A 17,980-nucleotide genomic window follows, 5' to 3' on the forward strand; every position below is an offset into this window, starting at 1 on the left:
AAGGTTTTAGTAAGGTTTTAGCTAGACAAGAAAAATCAACTGTATATATACAGACCAGGTGAAACTTGGCTCAGTGCCGGTAACTATGATCTTGGAGACCTAGTGGGCAATCACTTAAATATGAGCCAAAAATGTGCAACAGCAGCCAAACAAGCCAATGCAATACTAAGCTGCATTAATAGAGGGATAGAATCAAGATCATGTGATGTTCTAGTACCACTTTACAAAACCTTAGTAAGATCCCACTTGAAATATTGCATCTAGTTCTGGTAGCCACAATATAAAAAAAGATGCTGAGACTCTGGAAAGAGTGCAGAGAAGAGCAAAAAAAAATGATTAGGGGGCTGGTGGCTAAACATACAAAGAGTGGTTACAGAAAATGGGTATGTCTAATTTAATGAAAAGAAGGAGTTGTTGTTAATTGCGAAGTCATGTCCGACCCATAGCGACCCCATGGACAACATTCCTCCAGGTCTTCCTGTCCTCTACCATCTTCTGGAGTCCATTTGAATTCACACTTACTGCTTCAGTGACTCCATCCAGCCATCTCATTCTCTGTCGTCCCCTTCTTCTATTGCCCTCAATCTTTCCCAGCATTAGGCTCTTCTCCAGTGAATCCTTCCTTCTCATTAGGTGGCCAAAGTACTTGAGTTTCAACTTCAGGATCTGGCCTTCTAAAGAGCAGTCGGGGTTGATCTCTTCTAGGACTGACCGGTTTGAACGCCTTGCAGTCCAAGGGACTCGCAGGAGTCTTCTCCAGCACCATAGTTCAAAGGCCTCAATTCTTTGGCGCTCAGCCTTTCTTATGGTCCAACTTTCACAGCCATACATTGCAACTGGGAAAACCATGGCCTGGACTATACGCACTTTTGTTGGCAGGGTGATGTCTCTGCTTTTTAGTATGCTGTCTAGATTTGCCATAGCTTTCCTCCCCAGGAGCAAGCGTCTTTTAATTTCTTGGCTGCAGTCCCCATCTGAGGTGATCTTGGAGCCCAGAAAAATAAAATCTGTCACTACCTCCATTTCTTCCCCATCTATTTGCCAGGAATTGAGAGGGCCGGATGCCATGATTTTGGTTTTCTTAATGTTGAGTTTCAAGCCAACTTTTGCACTCTCCTTCTTCACCCGCATCAAGAGGCTCTTTAGTTCCTCTTCACTTTCTGCCATTAGAGTGGTATCATCTGCATATCTTAGGTTGTTGATATTTCTCCCGGCAATCTTAATTCCAACTTTTGATTCATCTAGCCCTGCCTTTCTCATGATGTGCTCTGCATATAAGTTAAATAGGCAGGGCGACAGTATACAGCCTTGCCGGACTCCTTTTCCAATTTTGAACCAATCAGTGGTTCCGTGTTCGGTTCTCACTGTTGCTTTTTGACCCACATATAGGTTTCTCAAGAGACAAATGAGATGGTCTGGTACTCCCATCTCTTTAAGAACTTGCCACAATTTGTTGTGATCCACACAATCAAAGACTTTTGCATAGTCAATGAAGCAGAAGTAGATGTTTTTCTGGAACTCCCTAGCTTTCTCCATGATCCAGCGTATGTTGGCAATTTGATCTCTAGTTCCTCTGCTTCTTTGAAATCCTGCCTGTACTTCTGGTAGTTCTCGATCCACATACTGCTGGAGTCTAGCTTGTAGGATTTTAAGCATAACTTTACTAGCATGTGATATGAGTGCAATGGTGCGATAGTTTGAACATTCTTTGGCATTGCCTTTCTTTGGAATTGGAATGTAAACTGACCTTTTCCAATCCTCTGGCCATTGTTGAGTTTTCCAAATTTGCTGGCAAATTGAGTGTAGCACTTTTACTGCATCGTCTTTTAAGATTTTGAATAGCTCAGCTGGAATACTGTCACCCCCACTAGCTTTGTTGTTGCTCAGATTTTCTAAGGCCCATTTCATTTCACATTCTAGGATGTCTGGTTCAAGGTCAATGACCATCTCATTGTGATTATCTGGGATGTTAAGCTCATTCTCATATAGTTCTTCTGTGTAGTTTTGCCATCTCTTCTTAATCTCTTCTGCCTCTGTTAGGTCTCTGCCATTTTGGTCCTTTATCATGCCCATCTTTGCATGAAACGTTCCCTTCATATCTCCAATTTTCTTGAAGAGATCTCTGGTCCTCCCTATTCTGTTGTTTTCTTCTATTTCTTTGCACTGTTCATTTAAGAAGGCATTCTTATCTCTTCTAGCTATTCTCTGGAATTCTGCATTCAATTGGGTGTATCTTTCTCTTTCTCCTTTGCCTTTCGCTTCCCTTCTTTCCTCAGCTATTTGCAAAGCTTCCTCAGACAGCCATTTTGCTTTCTTGCATTTTTTTTCTTTGGGATGGTTTTAGTTGCTACCTCTTGTACAATGTTGCGAACTTCCATCCATAGTTCTTCAGGCACTCTGTCTATCAGATCTAATTCCTTAAATCTATTTGTCACCTCTACTGTATATTCATCAGGAATATGATTTAGTTCATACCTGAGTGGCCTAGTGCTTTTCCCTACTTTTTTCAATTTAAGCCTAAATTTTGCAACGAGAAGCTCATGATCTGAGCCACAGTCAGCTCCTGGTCTTGTTTTTACTGACTGTATAGAGCTTCTCCATCTTTGGCTGCAGAGCACATAGTCAATCTGATTTCTATGTTGACCGTCTGGTGATGTCCATGTGTAGAGCCGTCTCTTGGGTTGTTGGAAAAGAGTGTTTGTTATGACCATCGTATTCTCTTGACAAAATTCTATTAGCCTGTGCCCTGCTTCATTTTGTACTCCAAGGCCAAACTTGCCTGTTATTCCAGTTATCTTTGGCTTCCTACCTTAGCATTCCAATCCCCCATGATGATAAGGACATCATTTTTTGGTGTTAATTCTATAAGGTGCTGTAGGGCTTCATAGAACCGGTCAATTTCATCCTCTTCAGCACCAGTGGTTGGGGCATAGATTTGGACTACTGTGATATTGAATGGTTTGCCTTGGATTCGAATTGAGATCATTCTGTCATTTTGGGGATTGTATCCCAGTATTGCTTTTCCTATTCTTTTATTGACTATGAAGGCTACTCCATTTCTTCTGAGGGATTCTTGCCCACAGTAGTATACCTGATGGTCATCTGAGTTAAATTCACCCATTCCTGTCCATTTTAGTTCGCTGATTCCTAAGATGTCGATATTCAGTCTTGTCATCTCTTTTTTGACTACGTCTAGCTTGCCTTGATTCATGGATCTTACATTCCAGGTTCCTATGGAGAAAAAATCTTTACAGCATCAGACTTTCCTTTCACCACCAGATATATCCACAGCTGAGCGTCCTTTCGGCTTTGGCCCAGTCGCTTCATTCTTTCTGGTGCTACTAGTACTAGCCCTCTGCTCTTCCCCAGTAGCATATTGGACACCTTCCGACCTGAGGGGCTCATCTTCCAGCGTCATATCTTTTTTCCTTTTAGTACTGTCCATGGGGTTTTCATGGCAAAGATACTGGAGTGGTTTGCCATTTCCTTCTCCAGTGGATCACATTTTGTCAGAACTCTCTGCTATAACCTGTCCGTCTTGGGTGGCCCTGCACGGCATAGCTTATAGCTTCATTGAGTTATGCAAGCCCCTTCGCCACGACAAGGCAGTAATCCATAAAGGGGAAAGAAGGAGTAGGGGAGACATAATACAAGTGTTCCAATATTTGAGGGGCTTCTACAAAGATGAAGGAGTCAAATTATTTTCCATGGCACCAAAAGGCAAGAGGAACAATGGATGGAAACTAACTAAGGAAAGAAGCAACCTAGAACTAAGAAGTAATCTCTTAATGGTGAGAGCAATCAACCAATGGAACATCTTGCCTTCAGAAGTTGTGGGTGCTCCATAACTGAAGACTTTCAAAAACAGACTGGACAATCATTTGTCTGAAATGGTATAGGGTCTCCTGTTTGACCAGGAGGTTGAACTAGAAGACCTCCAAGGTCCCTTCCAACTCTTATTATTTTATTCTATTCAAATGTTGAATGATTTAAATACTGCAAACAAAAATGGCTGAAACACTACGCCTTTTCAAATCCAACAGGCACTTAACACCAGTGCAGTCACCCTCTTTATGCAAGGGTCTTTACTGCTGAATGAAAGAACTGTTCACCCATCACTGAATTGGCAGAAAACTATAAAGTCATGAAACTTGCTGTCTCCATTGCTGACTAATCCTGTCTTGCCCTATTACTTCTGTTAAATGTTATTATTGTACTGACTTCTCTTCAGAATAATGGCTGACAAAAAGGAAATCTCCATGGCTGTCTCAGAAGTCACAGGCAGAAAAAAACTTGTTTCTATATGTTCACGTGATAGTGCAACTGACACATTTTGTTAAATAGTTTTTAGACATGCTATGAAAATGGTTAGAGATGCTGGTGAATTAACATTTGATAGGGGTGTAAAAGAGAATTCGTCACATTTTATTCTCTTTCTTTCACTCTCTGTCTAACATACAAGAAATTACTGTCTTTTCAGCCCATGAAAGACCAAAAGCTTCATTAAAATAAATCTTCCTTATATATAATGCAGCATTATAGAACCCTGAACTGACATTTCAAATACCTGCTTGTTCAAATGACATTGTTCTTATTAGCAACAATTAATTACCCTGATCTCACTCTCTTTTATGTATTATAATTTATGGATTAGTGAAATTCATAATTGAATAATGTCTAGAAGTCACCTAGAGGTATTAAAGTAATTCTCTCTTATAATTGCCTGACTAAATAAGAATGACAGTAACTTTAGAATTTTTTTTTTTTTTTGATTAGGGCTATTGTAGGCTTGTAGTTGACTCAATGTAACATAAATCAATAAAGAATAATTTTCCAGGTGGCAAATCAATTGTCAGTTCACAGACCAAATACATGGATGCAGAATTTATATATATATATATATATATATATATATATATATATATATATATATATATATATATATATATATATATATTAGGTTTTTAGGTTTTGCTAACAAAGAATAAAGAGAGAATGGTATAGCTATTTCGGGTTCCTTTAACCCTCATCAGCCAAACTTACTCTTCTGAGATTCGAACCTGGGCTATCTTCATTCAAGGTAAATATATATATATATATATATATATATATATATATATATATATATATATATATATATATATAACCAAATAAATAAATGTGAGCACCAGGGAGTGCTAAAAAATTTAATAAAATTTAGTAAAATGTCAATAAAATTACAATAAAACCAATAAAACGCCTAGCTTTCGTCAGCAACTGCTGACATCATCAGGGCTCAAAATGCCGGTCAGTAGGAGAGTCCTCTTTATAGATTGGCCAGAGTCTGCACCCGGCTCCTAGATCTTGTCATTGGGCCTGATGGAATAGGCTGTTTCCCGGTTGCCGGTTTCTTATTAGCAGTAATTGCTTTCTTGCATTTCTTGCTGGTGTAACTGTCATCGGGTGTTTTCTCTTTGCCAAATTCAGGGTTTGATGGAACGTCCCCCCTCTTTTTTTGCTTTATTGCCACACTCACTTTGTTTAGTTGCACATCTCCATCCCCCCCTTTTTTTTCACTCCGTTCTGATTGCCCCGTTGCAATGCACTGTCTCTTATTATCTTTGTGTTTTCCCCAATCATGGTCTCTGCAGATGTTATTCAAGAAACAGGGGGTGTGATGGCAATTAACTTGAATAACATCTGCGTGCTCACATTTATTTGTTTGGTTTTATATATATGAAGATGACGAATGAGACTTCGTTGAAACGTTGCCAAGACACTTCCAATTTGACGCCGGAGAAAACCCGAATAACCAAAGACCTACATACAAACACCCACGAAAACCTCAGAATATATATATAACCAAAGACCTACATATATATATATATATATGTTTTCTGAGGTTTTCGCGGGTGTTTGTATGAAGGTCTTTGGTTATTTGGGTTTTCTCCCGCATAAAATTGGAAGTGTCTTGGCGACGTTTCGACGAAGTCCCATTCGTCATCTTCAGGCTGGTATTTTCAGCTTCGTGCTTCGAGGAGGAGGACTTCGTCGAAACATCGCCAAGACACTTCCAATTTTACATAGATATGTTTTCTGAGGTTTTCGCAGGTGTTTGTATGTAGGTCTTTGGTTATTCGGGTTTTCTCCCGCGTAAAATTGGAAGTGTCTTGGCGACGTTTCGACGAAGTCCCATTCGTCATCTTCAGGCTGGTGTTTTCAGCTTCGTGCTTTGAGCAGCAATGTGTGGTCTTAGCTGTTTCTTCCTTTTAACTGCCAGTGGGGGTATGAACTGATTGGGTGGGAGCTTGGCTGTGTTCTGATTGGGTGGAGGTGTGTTCTGATTGGTTAGGGGCGTGGCTGTGCTCTGATTGGCTGGGGGTTGGCTGTGCTCTGATTGGCTGGGGGGTTGGCTGTGCTCTGATTGGCTGGGGGAGTGTTCTGTTTGGTTGTGCTCAGGTTAGTCTGAGTTGCAGAGGGGTTTAAGATTTTGGGCTGCCTTGCTATTTTTTGGCTTCGCGTTTGTGGTCGTGCCTCATTTTCATGGAGGGTGTCAGTTTGCTTCATGTATGGATTGGAGGGCTTTAAAGTGGCTAATGATGCAGCTCTGGTCTGGCTTCTGGTTTGTGGTCGTGCCTCATCATCGGTGTGGCTTTGGGTTTGCTTTTTGCGTGGATGTGTGGTGGTGACATCCTGTGTGGTTTTTGTGAGTGTGGGTCTGGTATCATTTTTTGTGTTAGGGAGTCGTTTGTCAATAAGGGCGGGTTTCCAAATGGCTGGTAGGCGGGAGGTATCATCTCGCTTGTTCATGCTGTGTGGGCGTTTTTCTATCTCGATGGCTTCTCTGATTATTCTGTTATTGAAATGTTCACTTTTGGCAATGGTTCTGGTATTTTTAAAGTCAATTTCATGTCCTGTGGCTTTAAGGTGTTGGACCAGGGAAGATGTTGGTTCCTCTTTTTTGACTGAGTTCTTATGTTCTTCAATGCGTGCACTTATTCTTCTGTTGGTTTGTCCGATGTATGTGGTGGGACAAGTGGTGCATGGGATTTCGTATACTCCTTGATTTTCTAATTCAATTTTATCTTTGGGGTTTCTAAGGATGGTGGATATTTTTCTGTTTGTGCAGAATGCTGTTTTGATGTTGTGTTTATGGAGGATCTTACTGATTCTGTCTGTGGTGCCTTTTATATTGGGAGGAGGGCTTTGCCGTTTTCTTGTTCTTCTCTTGGATTTAGTGGGGGTTTCTTTTGGATTAGGTTTGTAATCTTATTTCTTTGGAATCCATTGGATGTTAGTACATTGGTGAGAGTGTGTAGTTCGGTTTTAGGTGTTGTTTCGTCAGCTAAGCGTTTTGTTCTGGAGATGAGTGTCTTGGCTACAGAGTTGATCTGTGCTGGGTGGTGGTGTGAGAGAGCATGCAGATAGCGGTTGTGTGTGTTTTCTTCTGGTAGATGGTGTGTCCTAGGGAGCCATTGGATTTCTTGTAGACTAAGACATCCAGGAAGGGAAGTTGGTTGTTAGCTTCTATTTCCATGGTGAACTGTATTTTGGGGTGTCCTGCTCTCTTCCCACTACCTACCTGGAAAAAACCACCAGATCCAAAATAAAAGCCTCCCCCATTAGCGAAGAGATCCAGCAAAGAATCATTCCCAGAGAGAAATCATCCAGATGCCCCAAACTCTATGGTCTCCCCAAGATAAACAAGGAAGGAACCCCACTCAGACCTATAGTCAGCTCCATAGGCTCACCTCTACAAAACCTAGCCAAATTTCTCGCCAAACAACTACAGCCCTATGCAGAATCCATCACCTCACATGTAAAAAACTCATTCCAGTTTATAGAGATCATAAAGAAACAAAACTTACAGCCCAGCGACCTACTCGTGAGCTTCGATGTCATATCCCTCTTCACCCAAGTGCCAATCAAAGAAGCCTTGACAGCTATCCAAAACAAATATAACCCCCCAAACACATCTTAGATCTGACCAACCACTGCCTATCCAACACATACTTCATCTATAACGGACAAAAATACAAACAAACAGAAGGAGCACCCATGGGATCACCCCTCTCACCTGTCATTGCCAACCTCTACATGGAACACTTTGAAACCCAAGCTCTAGAAAAATCGGATCACAAACCCACACTCTGGCTCAGATACGTAGACGACACCTTCATAATCTGGCCACATGGGAAAGAAAAACTGGACAACTTCCTCACACACCTCAACAGCCTACACCCCAAAATACAGTTCACCATGGAAACAGAAGCTAACAACCAACTTCCCTTCCTGGATGTCTTAGTCTACAAGAAATCCAATGGCTCCCTAGGACACACCATCTACCAGAAGAAAACACACACAAACCGCTATCTGCACGCTCTCTCACACCACCACCCAGCACAGATCAACTCTGTAGCCAAGACACTCATCTCCAGAACAAAACGCTTAGCTGACGAACAACACCTAAAAACCGAACTACACACTCTCACCAATGTACTAACATTCAATGGATTCCAAAGAAATAAGATTACAAACCTAATCCAAAAAGAAACCCCCACTAAAATCCAAGACGAAGAACAAGAAAACGGCAAAGCCCTCCTCCCATACATAAAAGGCACCACAGACAGAATCAGTAAGATCCTCCATAAACACAACCTCAAAACAGCATTCTGCACAAACAGAAAAATATCCACCATCCTTAGAAACCCCAAAGATAAAATTGATTAGAAAATCAGGAGTATACGAATCCCATGCACCACTTGTCCCACCACATACATCGAAACAAACCAACAGAATAAGGAGTGCACGCCATTGAGAACATAAGAACTCATCAAAAAAGTAGGAACCACCTCTTCCCTGGTCACACCACTTAAAAGCCACAGGAATGAAATTGACTTTAAAAATACCATAACCATTTCCAACTAGTGAACATTTCAATAACATAATAATCAGAGAAGCAATCGATATAGAAAAACGCCCACACAGCATGAACAAGCGAGATGATACCTCCCGCCTACCAGCCATTTGGAAACCCGCCCTCATTGACAAACGACTCCCTAACACAAAAAATGATACCAGACCCACACTCACAAAAACCACACAGGATGTCACCACCACACATCCACGCAAAAAGCAAACCCAAAGCCACACCGATGATGAGGCACGACCACAAACCAGAAGCCAGACCAGAGCTGCATCATTAGCCACTTTAAAGCCCTCCAATCCATACATGAAGCAAACTGACACCCTCCATGAAAATGAGGCATGACCACAAACGCGAAGCCAAAAAATAGCAAGGCAGCCCAAATCTTAAACCCCTCTGCAACTCAGACTAACCTGAGCACAACCAAACAGAACACTCCCCCAGCCAATCAGAGCACAGCCAACCCCCCCAGCCAATCAGAGCACAGCCACCCCCCCAGCCAATCAGAGCACAGCCACGCCCCTAACCAATCAGAACACACCTCCACCCAATCAGAACACAGCCAAGCTCCCACCCAATCAGTTCATACCCCCACTGGCAGTTAAAAGGAAGAAACAGCTAAGACCACACATTGCTGCTCGAAGCACGAAGCTGAAAACACCAGCCTGAAGATGACGAATGGGACTTCGTCGAAACGTCGCCAAGACACTTCCAATTTTACGCGGGAGAAAACCCGAACAACCAAAGACCTACATATATATATATATATATATATATATATATATATATATATGTAGGAATATATATATATATCATTTTTAATATACATATATATATTAAAAAATGAGCATGAGAGGGAAAGGGGGAGTCTTGTAAGCACAAGCTAAACATTCTCAGTATGTGCTTAACTATGTAAAACCCAGTTTTATTCTGTACAGCATTTATTGTTCATAGGAATTAATTCATTTTTTTTATTTAAAAGGCATTACGCTATGAGCTAGTTACATTGATTAATGGTAATAAAGCTCATGGGCTTTCACTAACTCAAAGGAATTGTCTGGGACACTACCATGGCAAATCCAGTGTCATATGCCAATGCTTCACCATCTATGCTATCAATATATTCCCCCCCCCAAAAAAGCTTGCCATTCCTAAATATGGCAAGGAAGTTTTAATATGAGGCAACAAGTCCAGGAAAACAGCACTGGAAATGTTTAACCTATGCACCAATTTTTTCCAGCTTCTACAAAGTAAATAAAGTAGTTAACCCTTATATGCTCAAAAACTCAAGTCTTTTTTCTGTCTCAAGTTGGGTTCAACTCTTGGTTACTACATGGATTTGAATAGAAGTGATTTGCTCCTGCTCTCTTCCATATGTTCCTTTGATTTTCCAGTCGAGCCAGTGAGTCTCAAGTCATGTCTTCTTCTATTAGTTTGTCCTAATGGAATAACAACATAAACTGATTCTCCCAGTGGTAGCAGACATTCTGCTTAGAGTGGTACTTTTACTTTTTAAAAGTGGTTTCTATGCATGTACCGAAATCAGTCTGGCCAATCTGAACATAGATGAACTGCTGCTTAGAAATTTTGTGTATGCATGGGAAAGAGAGGGGAAAATGTTGCTTTAAGTGGCTATGTTGTTCAAAGTTACAAACTGTCTCTATGAAGCTCTGCATACTGTTAGCAAATCAGTTGCATTCTTGATCATAACAAGGATTAGTTCCTTTTTTTAAAAGAAAAAAAGAAAAAAAGGCCTTTAGCATTAGAAGTCACTTCATACAGAAAAAAGGATTTGAGTTAGTAAATATCCTTTAAATCACTACCCAAATAAGTCTAAAAACTTATTTGTATCTGTAATGCAGCATCTAGAAGCTATAATATTCCCCCACACACCATTAAAGTATGGCTCCATCCATATAGATGACACTTTTGTCATAATAAAACAAAGGAACAACTATAGATGACACATGAGACAATCAACATCTTCAAAGAAATAAAATTCACAAGAGAAAAAGAAAACAATACGCTACCCTTTCTGGATATTTTCTTTAGGCTGAAGAATTGACAACAAATTAGAAAAGCAAATTTACTGAAAAATAATCCACACTAAGAAGTGCTTCATTTATCAAAATAACAAGCCAACCTTCCACAAAACAATCTATGAAATAACATTATTCAGATGAGCACAAACACACTGCAACAACCAAGAATACCAGAAACAGACCACCTTTATAACATTTTCTAAACAAAATGGATACTCATGAAACTATAAAAAAGTGAATGACCACTCGTCTCACTATAGCACAACCAACACAAGCTATGGAAAGGATAACACTACCATACATCAAAAATTTCTCAAAAAAAGAAAACCCCAACAGATTATTACAATCACATGGCATCACTGTAGCACACAAACTAAAGCCCTCCAAAAGTAAAGAAGGGGATGAGGGGAGAGACAGGAGTCATCTATAACATCTATATCCTACTCTGATCGGGTTGCTGGAACGTGCTACATTCCACCAGCTGCTGCTTAAACTGTAAGTTTTGGGAGAATCCACCAGGAAAGTAGCAAGGCCCTGATTGGATCTCCATTATATTTATAGGGTATTATACTCTATTTAAACCCCATTCCAACTCTGATCGGGTTGCTGGAACGTGCTACATTCCACCAGCTGCTGCTTAAACTGTAAGTTTTGGGAGAATCCACCAGGAAAGTAGCAAGGCCCTGATTGGATCTCCATTATATTTATAGGGTATTATACTCTATTTAAACCCCATTCCAACTCTGATCGGGTTGCTGGAACGTGCTACATTCCACCAGCTGCTGCTTAAACTGTAAGTATTGGGAGAATCCACCAGGAAAGTAGCAAGGCCCTGATTGGATCTCCATTATATATATAGGGTATTATACTCTATTTAAACCCCATTCCAACTCTGATCGGGTTGCTGGAACGTGCTACATTCAACCAGCTGCTGCTTAAAATGTAAGTTTTGGGAGAATCCACCAGGAAAGTAGCAAGGCCCTGATTGGATCTCCATTATATATATAGGGTATTATACTCTATTTAAACCCCATTCAAACTCTGATCGGGTTGCTGGAACGTGCTACATTCCACCAGCTGCTGCTTAAACTGTAAGTTTTGGGAGAATCCACCAGGAAAGTAGCAAGGCCCTGATTGGATCTCCATTATATTTATAGGGTATTATACTCTATTTAAACCCCATTCCAACTCTGATCGAGTTGCTGGAACGTGCTACATTCCACCAGCTGCTGCTTAAACTGGAAGTTTTGGGAGAATCCACCAGGAAAGTAGCAAGGCCCGATTCGGATCTCCATTCTATTATATAGGGTATTTAACTCCTATTTAAACCCATTCCAACTTGATTCGGGTTGCTGGAACGTGCTACATTCCACCAGCTGCTGCTTAAACTGTAAGTTTTGGGAGAATCCACCAGGAAAGTAGCAAGGCCCTGATTGGATCTCCATTATATTTATAGGGTATTATACTCTATTTAAACCCCATTCCAGCTCTGATCGGGTTGCTGGAACGTGCTACATTCCACCAGCTGCTGCTTAAACTGTAAGTTTTGGGAGAATCCACCAGGAAAGTAGCGGCCCGCGCGCCTAACGGCGCGCGAATTATATAACTATATAACTAAAAATCACAAACAGTAGCAGTACATTCAGGGCAAGTGTGTCTGACATCCCCTGTATCTAAGATGTCCGGCTGAGTTCAGTGCAACACCTGCTTTGCAGCCGTCCTTCGCAGTACCCTTTTCAAACTTGGAAACTGTCCTATCTGTAAACAAATCACTAGCCTACAAGGACAGATCATTTACCTAGGGTATGTAATCCGTGCTCTTCGGGCAGAAATTAGGTGTCCAGTTCAGCCCCTCTACTCTAGTAAGCCTCCCTGCTATCAGCCCCCTTTACCACAAAGATCCTGCAGGAAAAGGGCAGTGTGGACAACCGTGGTATCTGGCAGGGTGAGAGCTGTGAACCATAAACACAAAGCTTTCGCTGTGTCCCTGCACAACAGCTACAGTGCTCTTGCTGACCTTAATAGGGACATTAAGGAGACTGGTAAAGGTATTTGTGAAGATAACTCAAATAAGCAGGGGATTGTTGTCCGAGATGAAGAACTAGATTTTGATAGGGAGAAGTGTGAATCAGGTATTGCACATCAGTCATGCAAGAATAGAAAGGCTCCAAAAAAGAGAAGCTACCTTCTGGTAGGTGATTCAATTATAAGGGATGTAAATTTAGGAAAGGACACAGAGGCTTTGAAAGAGGTCAGGTGTCTTCCAGGTGCTACTGCCAGTAGGGACAAGAAGCGTATTTCTAAAATAATCAAGAATGGCAGCAAGAACTGTGATGTGGAGGCTATTGTACACCTTGGCACTAATGATCTGTCCCAAAAAGATGTACTCTCTGTGCAGAATGATTTCCAGAGCTTGGGGAAGGAACTTAGCAGAATAGGCTGTAGGCTTACTTTCTCAGAGGTTTTACCAGTGTATAAGGAGCAAAACGGAAAAGGCCAGCGAATAGCACAATTCAATATGTGGCTAAAGGAATGGTGTAAAGGGGAAGGCTTTGGATATATTAGTCACGATGTCAGTAGCTGGTCCAATCAAAAGATGTACAAAAGAGATGGTTTGCATCCATCAAAAAAAGGGACTGAGTTACTCGGCTATAAATTCACAGATTTTCTGGAGGGAAATTTAAACTAAACAGCGGGGACAGGGAGTTAATTGATACGGAACAACCCTGTCCCCGGCAATTTAAAAACTATAGGGCTATCAGTGCATGTAGCACAGATGTGTGTGTGGACAAGAATACCAACCTTGCTACCAATCAAAATGAAGCCTCTAATAGCGAGTGCCATATAAAGTGCACTAACCAAATAGGTGGTAAGACAATAGGGGAACTCAGGCACCACACAGGTTATGTAGAAAGGAAACACAGGGCCACCCACAAAGGACTCAAATGTTTATACACCAATGCACAAAGTATGAACAGCAAACAGGGTGAACTAGAAATTCAGGTTAATGAGGGCAGATACGATATTGTTGCCATTACGGAAACATGGTGGGATGAAACTCACACATGGAACACACAGCTAGAGGGATTTAAATTATTTAAAAGAAACAGACCAAATAAAAGAGGAGGTGGAGTTGCTCTCTATATAAGAAATAACTACATCTTCACAGAAATAGAGTACAACAATGATAAAAACTGTCTTGAATGCATTTGGGTCAATATAAAAGGGGGGGGAAATGACATTGCCATAGGTGTATACTACAGACCACCCAACCAAACAGAGGAAATAGATGAACTTTTTGCTAGTCAGCTAACTAAGGTATGTAGGAAGCACATCACAATAGTAATGGGGGACTTTAACTACCCTGACATCAACTGGGAGACAAACTCCGCACCAAGTGGAAGATCAAACAGGTTCCTGGCAAACCTAGCAGACAACTTTGTCTCCAAAAAAGTAGAGAATGGAACTAGGGGATTAGCCATTTTGGATCTAATTCTCACTAACAGAGATGAAATGATAGACGGTGTTGGAGCCATAGGAACCCTGGGAGGAAGTGATCATGCAATATTAGAATTCAACATTATAGAAGCACAACCAATAGAACACAGTCAAACTAGAGTCTTGGACTTCAAGAGAGCTAATTTCAATAAACTTAGAGAGGGCTTGGGAAGGATTCCATGGATGAGAATCCTCAAGGGGAAAACAACTCAAGAAGCTTGGGAAATTTTGAAAAATGAGATAATAAAAGCACAGTCTAGCACAATACCAACAAAGAGGAAAAATAACAGCTCTCAAAAGAAACCAGCATGGCTGCATAAAGAACTCTCTGACAAATTGAAAGATAAAAAGGACAAGTATAGAAAGTGGAAAGAGGGGAACATAACTAAGTCAGAATATCAGCAAATAGCCCGAGCCTGCAAAGATGAAGTGAAGAAAGCCAAGGCTCAAAATGAACTAAGGTTTGCGACCAAAGTCAAAAATAACAAAAAAAGCTTCTTTCAACATGTAAAAAAAAAGAAAAAAGTGAAGGAAATGATTGGTCCATTAGTGGGTGGAAGTGGCAAGAAGGTGACAAGCAACAGGGAGAAAGCAGAACTATTTAACTCATTTTTTGCATCTGTCTTTACACAAAGGGAAAAAACAGACCAACCTATCAAAAATAGTGCCACAAAAAACAAAACAGAAACACAAGTTAAGATAGGCAAGAAAATCGTTAGTGAGCACCTGTCCAGCCTAGATGAGTTCAAATCGCCAGGACCAGACGGATTACACCCCAGAGTTCTCAAGGAACTGGCAGATGTGATATCGGAGCCACTGAACTATATTTTTCAAAGATCCTGGAACACAGGGGAACTACCAGAGGACTGGAAAAGAGCTGATGTAGTTCCCATCCTCAAAAAAGGAAAAAAAATGGATCCAGGAAATTACAGACCTATCAGCCTGACCTCAATACCTGGGAAGATCCTGGAAAAGATAATCAAACAACGAATCAACGAACACCTAGAGGCAAACAAAGTCATTACTAAAAGCCAACATGGGTTTGTCAAAAATAGATCATGCCAGACAAATCTTATTGCATTCTTTGACCAAGTGACAAAATTAGTGGATCAGAGGAATGCTGTGGACATAATTTACTTGGACTTCAGTAAGGCATTTGATAAAGTAGATCACAACCTACTACTTGATAAGATAGAAAAATGTGGGGTAGACAGAATCACCACCAGATGGATCCGTAGCTGGCTGACCGGCCGTACTCAGCGAGTGGTCCTCAATGGAACTGCATCTATATGGAGGGAAGTGTGTAGTGGGGTGCCCCAGGGCTCTGTTCTGGGCCCAGTACTCTTCAACATCTTCATCAACGATTTGGATGAAGGGATAGATGGGGAACTCATCAAATTTGCAGACGACACCAAGCTGGCAGGAATAGCCAACACTCCAGAAGACAGGCTTCAGATACAGAAGGATCTGGACAGACTTGAACACTGGGCACTAACTAACAAAATGAAATTCAATGGTGAAAAAAGCAAGGTTCTACATTTAGGCAAGAAAAACCAAATGCACAAGTACAGCATAGGTGGCACCATGCTCAATAGTAGTAACTGTGAGAGGGACCTCGGAGTCCTAGTAGACAATCACCTAAATATGAGCCAGCAGTGTGCTGCAGCTGCCAAAAAGGCCAACACAGTGCTAGGCTGCATTAACAGAGGGATAGAATCAAGATCACGTGAAGTATTAATACCACTCTTCAATGCCTTGGTAAGGCCACACTTGGAATACTGCATCCAGTTTTGGTCACCACGATGTAAAAAAGATGTTGAGACTCTAGAAAGAGTACAGAGAAGAGCAACAAAGATGATTAGGGGACTGGAGGCTAAAACATATAAGGAACGGTTGCTAGAATTGGGTATGTCTAGTTTAACGAAGAGAAGGACAAGGGGGGACATGATAGCAGTATTCCAATATCTCAGGGGCTGCCATAAAGAAGAGGGAATTAAGCTATTTTCCAAAGCACCTGAAGGCAGGACAAGAAGCAACGGGTGGAAACTCATCAAGGAGAGAAGCAACCTAGAACTAAGGAGAAACTTCCTGACAGTGAGAACAATTAATCAGTGGAACAGCTTGCCTCCAGAAGCAGTAAATGCTCCAACACTGGAAGTTTTTAAGAAGAGACTGGACAGCCATTTGTCCGAAATGGTGTAGGGTTTCCTGCCCGAGCAGGGGGTTGGACTAGATGACCTCCAAGGTCCCTTCCAACTTTACTACTATTACTAAATTAGGCAAATCCTTTCTTCTTTTTCTGCCCTCTATTCAACTTTAGCCCCCTCCCCCCCTTCTTTGTCTGGTTATTCCCCAGGAAGCATCTCTTTCCCTGATCTCCCAAGGCCATTCCCATATACCATTATATTTAGTTATTTTCCATGGGACAGAGGAGAGTTGAGAGGAATTTTTCAAGATACCTGCTGTACTATCCATTTCCAGAATGTTTGCCCTACATGGACAGTAAAGAATTATTGTTTTAATTTTTATTGACGATAGCATGAAAATCTGTCTTGTTCAAATTGATATAGTATTTAGTTCTCACTCTCAGATCCATTCACTACCAAATTGATACCTGGAACAGTACAAGACATGCAGAATTCAGACTATGCTTATAATAGTACAGTGCTAGAATTCTGTGCCTCTGTAGATTAGTTTCAAGTGCACAGAGCTTATTTTTGATGTCATTTGCTCTATCTTCGTTGAATTAAAAAATGAAGTGAAAAGTGACTGTAATTTAAATCTATATCTATATTTTTCCAAGGAGAAATAAACTTGCCTATAAGAATTAAGGGTGCATAAGAATCTTCTATGCAATGTACTTTTAGCCAATGTTTTAACTGACAAGTTCTCATATATGCCTCTATATCGGAAATCTAATTGCAATCTGGGAAAGCGTTGGAATGCAGCAATGGAGGTGAAACATCACTGTTATAAATTTAGCCTGGACTATTTCTAATGCTGTGTGTGCACCATAAAGCATCAACCTTAGTACCTTTGCCTTAAAGGCTTTTACTGCTTCAGGGACAAAATTATTGCCTTTGCTGCTAGCAAATTGAGTTGGAAGGGGAGGGAGGTTGGTACATGTTCATTTGGTTCTTCCACATTAAAGAGGATTTGGAAGATAACTTCCACATATTTAAAATCTTTCACTTGCTCAATGGTGACATTATTTATCTTCCAATTAGGCATATATCTGCTGCATGTCTTGGTAAAGATTACAAAGAGTCTTTAGTTTTGGTGTAATAGTTTTTTAACATTATTTTTTATAGTATATTGTTAATTGCAAACTCTACCTTAGGTCCAACTGGGATAAGATAAAGTCACTGCATTGTCAGTTATATAGAGACAGGCTAATTCACCAATAATGGAAGATATTACTCATTTTTGGTTCAACTTGAGTAATAGATTCCTTCTTGAAATCTAGGGTTTGCTTGTTTCCTTCTTGAAATCGAGGGTTGGATATGCAATTTGGAGGGGTGCATCTGACTTGCAT

Source organism: Crotalus tigris, unplaced genomic scaffold (genome assembly GCF_016545835.1).
Source record: "Crotalus tigris isolate CLP2741 ecotype Arizona unplaced genomic scaffold, ASM1654583v1 scf7180000017551.9496454, whole genome shotgun sequence".
NCBI classification, from domain to species: domain Eukaryota; kingdom Metazoa; phylum Chordata; class Lepidosauria; order Squamata; family Viperidae; genus Crotalus; species Crotalus tigris.